Source organism: Empidonax traillii, unplaced genomic scaffold, assembly GCF_003031625.1.
Source record: "Empidonax traillii isolate 1590-97213 ecotype Southwest subspecies unplaced genomic scaffold, ASM303162v1 scaffold16:size2589160, whole genome shotgun sequence".
In the NCBI taxonomy this organism is placed as follows: Eukaryota; Metazoa; Chordata; class Aves; order Passeriformes; family Tyrannidae; genus Empidonax; species Empidonax traillii.
Genome location: NW_020955209.1, coordinates 2,351,630 through 2,359,595, shown reverse-complemented (window position 1 = coordinate 2,359,595; position 7,966 = coordinate 2,351,630). Strand labels below are relative to the sequence as shown.

Sequence of the window (7,966 nt, the reverse complement as noted above, 5' to 3'; positions counted from 1 at the left end):
TTCTTCTGTTGTAACCTAGCACCGTTTCAGCTCCATCTGTGATTGCTGTGCTGGGAAGACAATAGAAAACAGAACATTTGTGATGAGTAGCATCTATCAGGTTTTAGTATCTAAAAGCCTTCCCTGAGACCCACAGAACAGGGCCTGCCATGACCAGAATCATAAATGGAAGAGGAAAATCAGCCAGCTACTGTTGGTGTGCTTCATGGCCCAAACTTGCACCTTTAAACCACCTTGGGATTTCCCACCTATGGCATTCCTTCAGGATCAAAACCTGAGGCAACTTCAGGAAACGCTGGGACACCAAGGGGCAAGTTGTATGCCTTCAAAGGATGAAATTCACAGAAGCAATTAGGTTGGAAAAGATCTCTGAGGTCCTTGAGTCCAACCTATGGCCTAACGCCACCCTGTCAACTAGACCATGGCACTAAGTGCCACGTTCAGCCTTTCCACTAGGAATGGTGACTCTACCACCTCCCTGGGTACTCCATTTCAATGTCTAATCACCCTTTATGTGAAGAAATTCCTCCTGTTGTGCAACCTTAACCTCCCCTGGTGCAGCTTAAGACTGTCCTCTTGTCCTGTCACTGGTTGCCTGGGAGAAGAGACTGACCCCCACCTGGATACAAACTCCTTTCAGGGTGTTGTAGAGAGTGATAAGGTCACCCCTGAGCATCCTCTTCTCCAGGCTAAACATCCCCAGCTCCCTTAGCTGCTCCTCATAAGACTAGTGCTCCAGACTCTTCACCAGCTCCATTGCCATTCTCTGGACTCGCTGCAGCACCTCTGAATCGAGGGGACCAATGTCACCGAGGCTATGGGGAGGCACTGGGTGCAAATAAAGAACAGTGAAGGTATCTCTCCCCCTGAATGGCTGCAGCAGTGTTTTTAACGCAGAGAGCTGAGCTGCCCTTTCGCCTTCTCTGCGAGAGCGGGCTTAGCGCTCCGCTCGCACAACCGGCGGGCGCTCCCAAGCGCGCCCCTCGCCAACACCCCGAAATCAACCCGCATCTTCCAGGACCGCCACCGGCACAAGTTCGCGGGGAAGAAGGGGATGCTGCGGGGTCCCCCGTAAGGCAGGGAGGGCTCGGCAGGTGCCGGGCCCCTCCCGCTCGGGGCGCGGCGCGGGCAGCGGGGCCGCGCTGTGCCTAACGCGGGATGACAGGCGCGCGCGCGCACCCCCCCGCCCCTCACCACCGCCCCCCCCCTCCCGCCCCGCCAGCCCGGGCTGACATCACCGGGCAGGATTTAAATAGCTCCGCAGCCTCCTGCTTCCCGGATACAGCGCGCGCCATTGGCCGCCGCCGCAGCCAATGGCGGCGCCGCGCCGCTCCCCGCGGCCAATGGCGGCGCGGCGGCCGGCGCGCCCCTCCCCTGTCGCTAAGGGAGGGAAATACAGCGCGGCGCGGCGGGCTGTCAGGTGCGCCGGGCAGCGCCGGGGTGCACCGGGCGCGGGGAGCGGCCGGGGGGCTGCCGGGCGGGAGGGTGGGCTCTCCTCCCTTAACAACCTCCCTCCCGCCTTGTTTTTCGTCCCTGCTAAGGCGAGCTCCCGTAGCCAGCCGCGTTGCTCGGCGCGCGAAGGGAAGAGTGTGGAAAGTGGCGGGTTCTCCGCTTTGTTTTAGTCGCTCCGGTGGCGGCGTCTCCGGGGCGGTGAAATACGGGACGAGCGGCCTCCGCTGTGCTCCTTCCTCCTCGGGGAGAGCTGGAAAATAGAGAGAGAGAGAGAAAGAGAGAGAGGAGAGAGAGGGGAGAGCGATCGGTGGTGCCTCGTGGGCTGGCCGAGCTGCTGCCGGGGCTCGGCGGCCGCAGACGGTGGATTTGCGGGAAGCGGACGGGATGAGAAATAAACGCACCTGGCCAGCGGCGTTTAGGGGAGCGGGGGCCGGGTGCTCCCGCTGGCTGCTGGAGTCACTGGACTCCGAACTCGGACCCGCCGAGCTGCAATGGACGCTGCCCGCCGCTGGCCGCAGAGCGGAGCATTCCCGCCGCCGCCGCCGCCGCCGCCGCCGAGGAGGGAGAGCTGCCCGCCCGGAGCCGGCCCGCGGCGCGCCCCTCGCCCGGAGAGGGACCGGGGGTTTCCTCTTCGGCATCGCTCCGGTGAACGTGGGCTGTGCCAGCCGGGCGCCCACATAGGTTGCGTGCCAGCCGCGGCGCGAGCGAATAGGTAAACGCCACTGTGTAGATGTGCTGTTCGGAAAGGAGGAGGAAAAAAAAATTTAAGAAAAAAAAAAAAAAAAAGGCGAGGATGCGGATGTTGGGCCTGGCAAAGGGGACTGGGCTGCATGGGGAGGTGGAATAGCCTCTTCTCCTGTGCCTCGCGCGGCGGCGAGATATAGCCTACCGAAAATGAAGTCCTTACGTAAGGCGGGCTGGCTGGATGGCTGGATACCTGCTGGGTCCTGCGTCGCCAGCCGCTGCCCCGCCAGAATTACCTGGGTCTCTCTCTCCCTGCCATGCCGCAGCTTGTCACTGCAGGGCCTGTCCTAAAAGCAGACTTTCAGACGCAAGAGCTCGTACATTTAAGAGCTGCGTAGCATCGTGGAACAAACATAAATCAATTGCATTCCAAACTCAGAAAATTTAACCCATTTCACTTGCTACCAAGCTTACAAGCTTGAAAGGAGAATGCGTAAATCTGTTTTGCTGTCAAGCTGTAATAGCATTGCGTAAAACATTTCTGCTTGGTTACTGTTTATTGCTTCACACCCTCCAAATATTTCTGACTTGTTTCTTTCCCGGATCCACAATGTGTTAAAACGTTGCCTGAATATCCTAAAGATGTCGGCCTGCATACTCAAAAGGCAAATGCATGTGTAAAAACTGTAGGGAAAACACAGAACAGGGTTGAGACATTTTTTTAATTTAATATAATTTTCTGGTTCTCCCTACATTTTAGAGCAGGGTGATGAACTTTATGCCTTGATACTTTTCTTCTCCATTACTCCTCAAATTAAGAACACAGCTTAAATCATAGTTTTGTTGGAGAGCTTTTTTTTTTTTTTTTTTTTTTTTTTTTTTTTTTTTTTTTTTTTTTTTTTTTTTTTTTTTTTTTTTTAACAAGATAAATTCTTATGCAACATGAAACATTAATTATCGCAGGAGAAGCTGCAAAAATACTTACTGGAGAGGCCCTGGTGAAAGTAAAAATAAAAATTAAATGAATGCCTAATCTTTCCCTGAAACAAACCCACCGAGTTATCAGAAATATGAGGTGCCTATGTGTCTGCATCTTTGTGATGTCATGAAGTTTGTGTCAAGGTTTCTCTCCCTTTAGGAAAGGTGAGCCTCTAATAAGAAATCGTTCCTCCCGTTCTCCCCCGTGTTTCTGCTACCTCCTTCTCCTTACCTGTTATTCCTCTCAGTGAAGGATGAGAACTGTGAAGCCTTGTTTTCCCTTCTGTTGTTCCAGAACTCCATGGATGTATTGGAAGTAAGCGCCGGGAGCATTTGGTGATGTTTGGGGGAGGAAGGCACAAGCCACCAAGGCCCTGTTCCCTCCATCTTGAGCCTTCCATGGTGACATGCAGCAGCACAGGGAAGTATGAAGCACTGAGGGACAGAAGTCGGTGTTTAAACTTAACTTCGCTTCAGCGTAAACGACCACGCACGTTTCAGATTGATGGAGGACCAGGGGTAGAATAGCAGAAGTACTTAAGGTGCCCTCTATTTTGCATATCTAAAGATTAGGGAGATGTTTAGAAAAGTGATTATACACCTGTGCTTATGTTTACTGTCCTAACAGAAGATGATGGTCCGCATTATCTTAAATGCTAGATATGTCTTGGATGCATCTGCGTCACCTTATTGATCTCAGGGGAAATGTATTGATTTAAGTTAGTGAAGGCACTAACCCAGCCAAGTTTTAAATTATTAGAATAGTATTCTCCCTCTTTTTCAGTCAGATTTGCCCTTCATGTTACTTCTGTTTCATAATCCTCCTAGCTCTCCATTTTGTCATTACAAGACCAGCATCTCTACTGTAGGAAAAAAAAAAAAAAAAGAGGACACCCCCCCCCCCACCTCCCTCCCAAAGATAGTCTTTTAACAATCGGCTCTTTATATTAATGTTTAAATAAATTTAGGACACAAATGAACCGGGTTTTTTAATAGGCCAATTTAGTTTCAGTTTCTTACACAGTTATTTTTTAGAGCCAGAAGCTCTCAGGAAGAGAATGTGTTCGATGCACCAGAACCCTTTAGGGTTTCGATGAAAGACATGATATCATGAGTACCATCTCCACTTCTGTTATTCTTCTTATATAGTAGCGACAAGACTGAATCACCATTTTTAGCTATTCTTCAGCAGAACTCATAATCTATCAAAGTGTCAGCTCAACAGCAGTTTTCTCTTCACACTAATGTGAACCAGAAGGTCCAGCTATCACTGATTTTGACAATTTTATTTTATCTGAGATTGCATGTATTGCAGAAGTTTGAAGCAAATGAATTATAGGACCTATTATATTTTCCTGAAGATGTACAGAACGTAAAATATGTCCGCTAAAACATTTCAAACTAATTTGTATCAGATAAGATTCTTAAGTTAGGTGTTTCATAAGCCTTATGCTATAAGCGCTATTAAATATTTGTGTGATAAATAATAAGTATAAGAGCAAATGTGGGTCCTGTATTTTTTTGAATGCCTCAGAGTGCCCTCTGTGTTGTTACATAATGCATCATAAAGAAATACGTGCCTTCATTCTCTGTAAATCACTCCAACGTGGATAGTGCTAAGCTTTCCTTCAAGTCCTTGTTATGCAAGTCCTTGCTACTGCTAATAGCTGTCAGCTCTGCACGGTTACTTAAAAAACAAGGTAACTTCAGACTTTTTGTGAAGCTCCTTGCATATCTGGAATTTACAGTGAGTTGATTTCAGGTGCGTTGCTCCCTTTCCCAGCTTTAAATTAAATTATTCTGAACAAACAGGTTTTCCCCCATCAGAATAAAGTCCCACTCATTCCAGTATATCACAGGGGAGTTCATTTTTTTGTTTAGATGTGTCTATAAGCATTTTATATTATGAGTATCTGAATGCACTTCAGTGTCAAAACACAGTGGAATAGATCAGAATGCAGTAATATTTCGAATGTCTCTTGGAAAATGCAGGCATGTAACTAAGTACTGAAAAAATTCGTAGCACAGTAAAAAATCCATGACCAATCCAGCAAAGCTATTAGTTAACAAAAAAAATCCATATTGGCACTAAGTACTATTATTTAAGGTAAAATCTCTGTTATAAGCAGCATTCAAGTGAAATTGATGAGGCATCTATATAGAACAGAAAGAATCATTTTTCTACAGCTATGATGCGACCTTCTTGTATTTCTTTACCTGGAAGTAAGATTTTACTCATCTTTTTGTAAAGGCATAAAATTAACAGCAAGCTCTTCGGAGAATTAGGAACACTGCCTGACTTGTGAGATTTTTTTTTTTCCTCTATGAAACACAGAGATCACTGGTGGCAAAAAATCAGGAGAAACCGGTCTGGGTTTTCCAGTATCATGCAGATCTTTTTGAGTGCCCTGTCCTTTAAGAAGGCCTCGGTTTTAAAGATACGGAAATGGAAATATCTCAAAATTTGTCATCCTGACTATATATAGAAAAAATTTGCTCTCCATTTATACTAGTAGAAGTATACAAGTAGTAACTCAGTGATGTGTCACCAGGAAAGGAGGGTTGGTTTCATATTCCATTAATAGATCTATTAGTTTAACAGTCGTCTATTGCATTTCTAAATTTTTTACATCTTTTTGTTGCTCTCGTAAATTGGAGGTACTTGCTTATTTGTTTATTTCTATTTTCTTACCTGTAGTCATTTTAAAAGGTTCAGCTATATTCTGTTCAGATTTTGTTATGACACATGGAAAATATTTTTTTTTTTAAATTCCTTTTGCAAGCAGTGGGTTGGTGGGAGGAGGTCTGCACTGTAACACAGTATACCTACGAAATTGTTCTCCAGAGTGAGAGATAAAATAAGAAAGAGCAGAATGACAGAAACGAGTAATTTGTCGCCGATATTCATGCAGTGCTGGTATTTTATTTTAAGCTGGATTCATCACACATGATAAGGAGTAATTTTTGTCTGATATGAAGTTTCCATCTAAGGAGACTAAGTGGTTTAAGTTTAAACTGTGGCTGGAAAATACAGGGAAGCATTACTGGACAGTTGAGAGTTTGATTCAGTAGCCAAAGTGGACACAAAGAAGTAAATTGGAGAACACTTTTTTTTTTTTTGTAGTGTTTGAAATATGTCAGGAAAATACATCACATCTGTGGAACATTTGCTTTACCTACAAGATGGTTTTTGCCTGTGAAGCACAAGGATTTTACCACAAACGTCTGAATTATGTAGATTATACAGGGTTCTGATGCCGTTGGAAAGCAAGCATGAAATGTTCATGTGTGAACCTCAGATATCTGAGCAACATTTACTGACCACTTTTGCAGTATTTTATAGGTCTGTAACGTAGTTTTAGTAATAAAAATTTAGTGAAAATGTATGAGGTAAGCACTAGTGTAATACTGATTTCAGGTTTTTTAGATGGGCCAATTACCATGTTTAGTAAAGTAGAATAAAAATGAGAAGGCCCCGGACTAAGATTATTTTAAAAGGGAGATTTTTAAAAAAATTAATATTGGACTTAGTTTGTATTAACTGCTATTTTTTTCATACAATTTTCTCTTTTCTTGAATTCCACTCCTCTGTCCGAAATACTGTACGCTGGCCCCGAAAGGGGGAAATATAATGGCTACAATTAGCTTCTGTTTACTGGAGCAAAATGATTTTTTTCCCAAACTGAAATATATGGAATGATTTGCTAGACTTCCAGCTATTTTTATGTGTGGTATTTCTGAGAAATAGATACCAATGTCCATTTTAATGCAGCTTACTGTAGTATAGCAGCCGAAATCAAGTGGTTTTCTCTTTGGTAGTCGGATATACGGAATTGTTGGACTGTTTGCTTGTAAGTACCTGAAAGCTGAATCGGAAAAAACATATTTTTGATACGATAAGTTAGGCTTTCCTGGCTGTACTTTCTTTTGAGTTTTCAAGGTAAACGCTGCATAGACTGATTATCAGAAAAATTGAGGCTTACATAATCAAGCTATTCATTTTTCTACTGCCTCCCTGCCCCCACTTAGCTTTCATTTTACTAAGAAAAATGAAAAATTTTGAGAAGAAACTTACTATGATGTACTGATTATATACACATTTTCATGAGACTGCATAGCTAAGCTGTTTGTATGTATTTAGTAAAACAAAGCAGCAAGCAAAATATTAAAACCTCAAGATGGCTAAACTTTAAAATTATAGTAATTAAATACAGCATTATCTAATATGCTGTACCTAGCTGTGTAGCAATGAGTCTTTTTTCTTTGCATGGGAAATTAGAGTAATTCTATGTTGTCTTTATTCAGAATAAGAAAAATAAGAACATCGTACCCCATTTTTTTTCATTCGTCGTAAAGCTGACTTTCTTTCCTAAGGGAGTTGGTTCAATACCCAACTTTTAGAGGATGAGTAGTGACTGTTATTGACAAAATATATATCAAATGAGTCAAAACTCTGTCCTGCTAGATAATTACAAATTGAATTAAGTAAAAGGAATAATAATAAAATTTTATCTAAATATGTTAGCATGAGCTCTTACCCATAGGTGGCAGTCATCTTTCACAGTAGCAGGGATGCCAAACTTTTGGTTCGTGGTATTCATACTTATGCTGAAATAATTCTGATGAGGTATGCGTATGTGGATGTACATAAGCATATACATTTCTATGTGTTGGGAGAGGGGGAAGGAGGTAAAAATAACTGTAAAATTAATTAGTCATTGGGAGGAATCTGAATTGCTATATATAAGCAATAAGATAAGAAATTATCATATTCTGGAGAAAAGGTCCATGTATTTAAAACCACCAAACATATTTTTTATCTGTCCGTTGCTGATGCTCATCTAAATGAAGT

At 43.7% G+C, this 7,966-nt stretch overlaps 1 long non-coding RNA gene across 1 annotated transcript; it reads left to right on the top strand.

The window, feature by feature from the left end:
- The first annotated feature begins 1,439 nt into the window (after positions 1-1,439).
- Positions 1,440-4,617, top strand: LOC114063316. The gene is made up of 2 exons (XR_003572546.1): positions 1,440-2,164; positions 3,410-4,617. It is a non-coding gene; the product is annotated as an uncharacterized LOC114063316 (long non-coding RNA).
- The last annotated feature ends 3,349 nt before the right edge of the window (positions 4,618-7,966 follow it).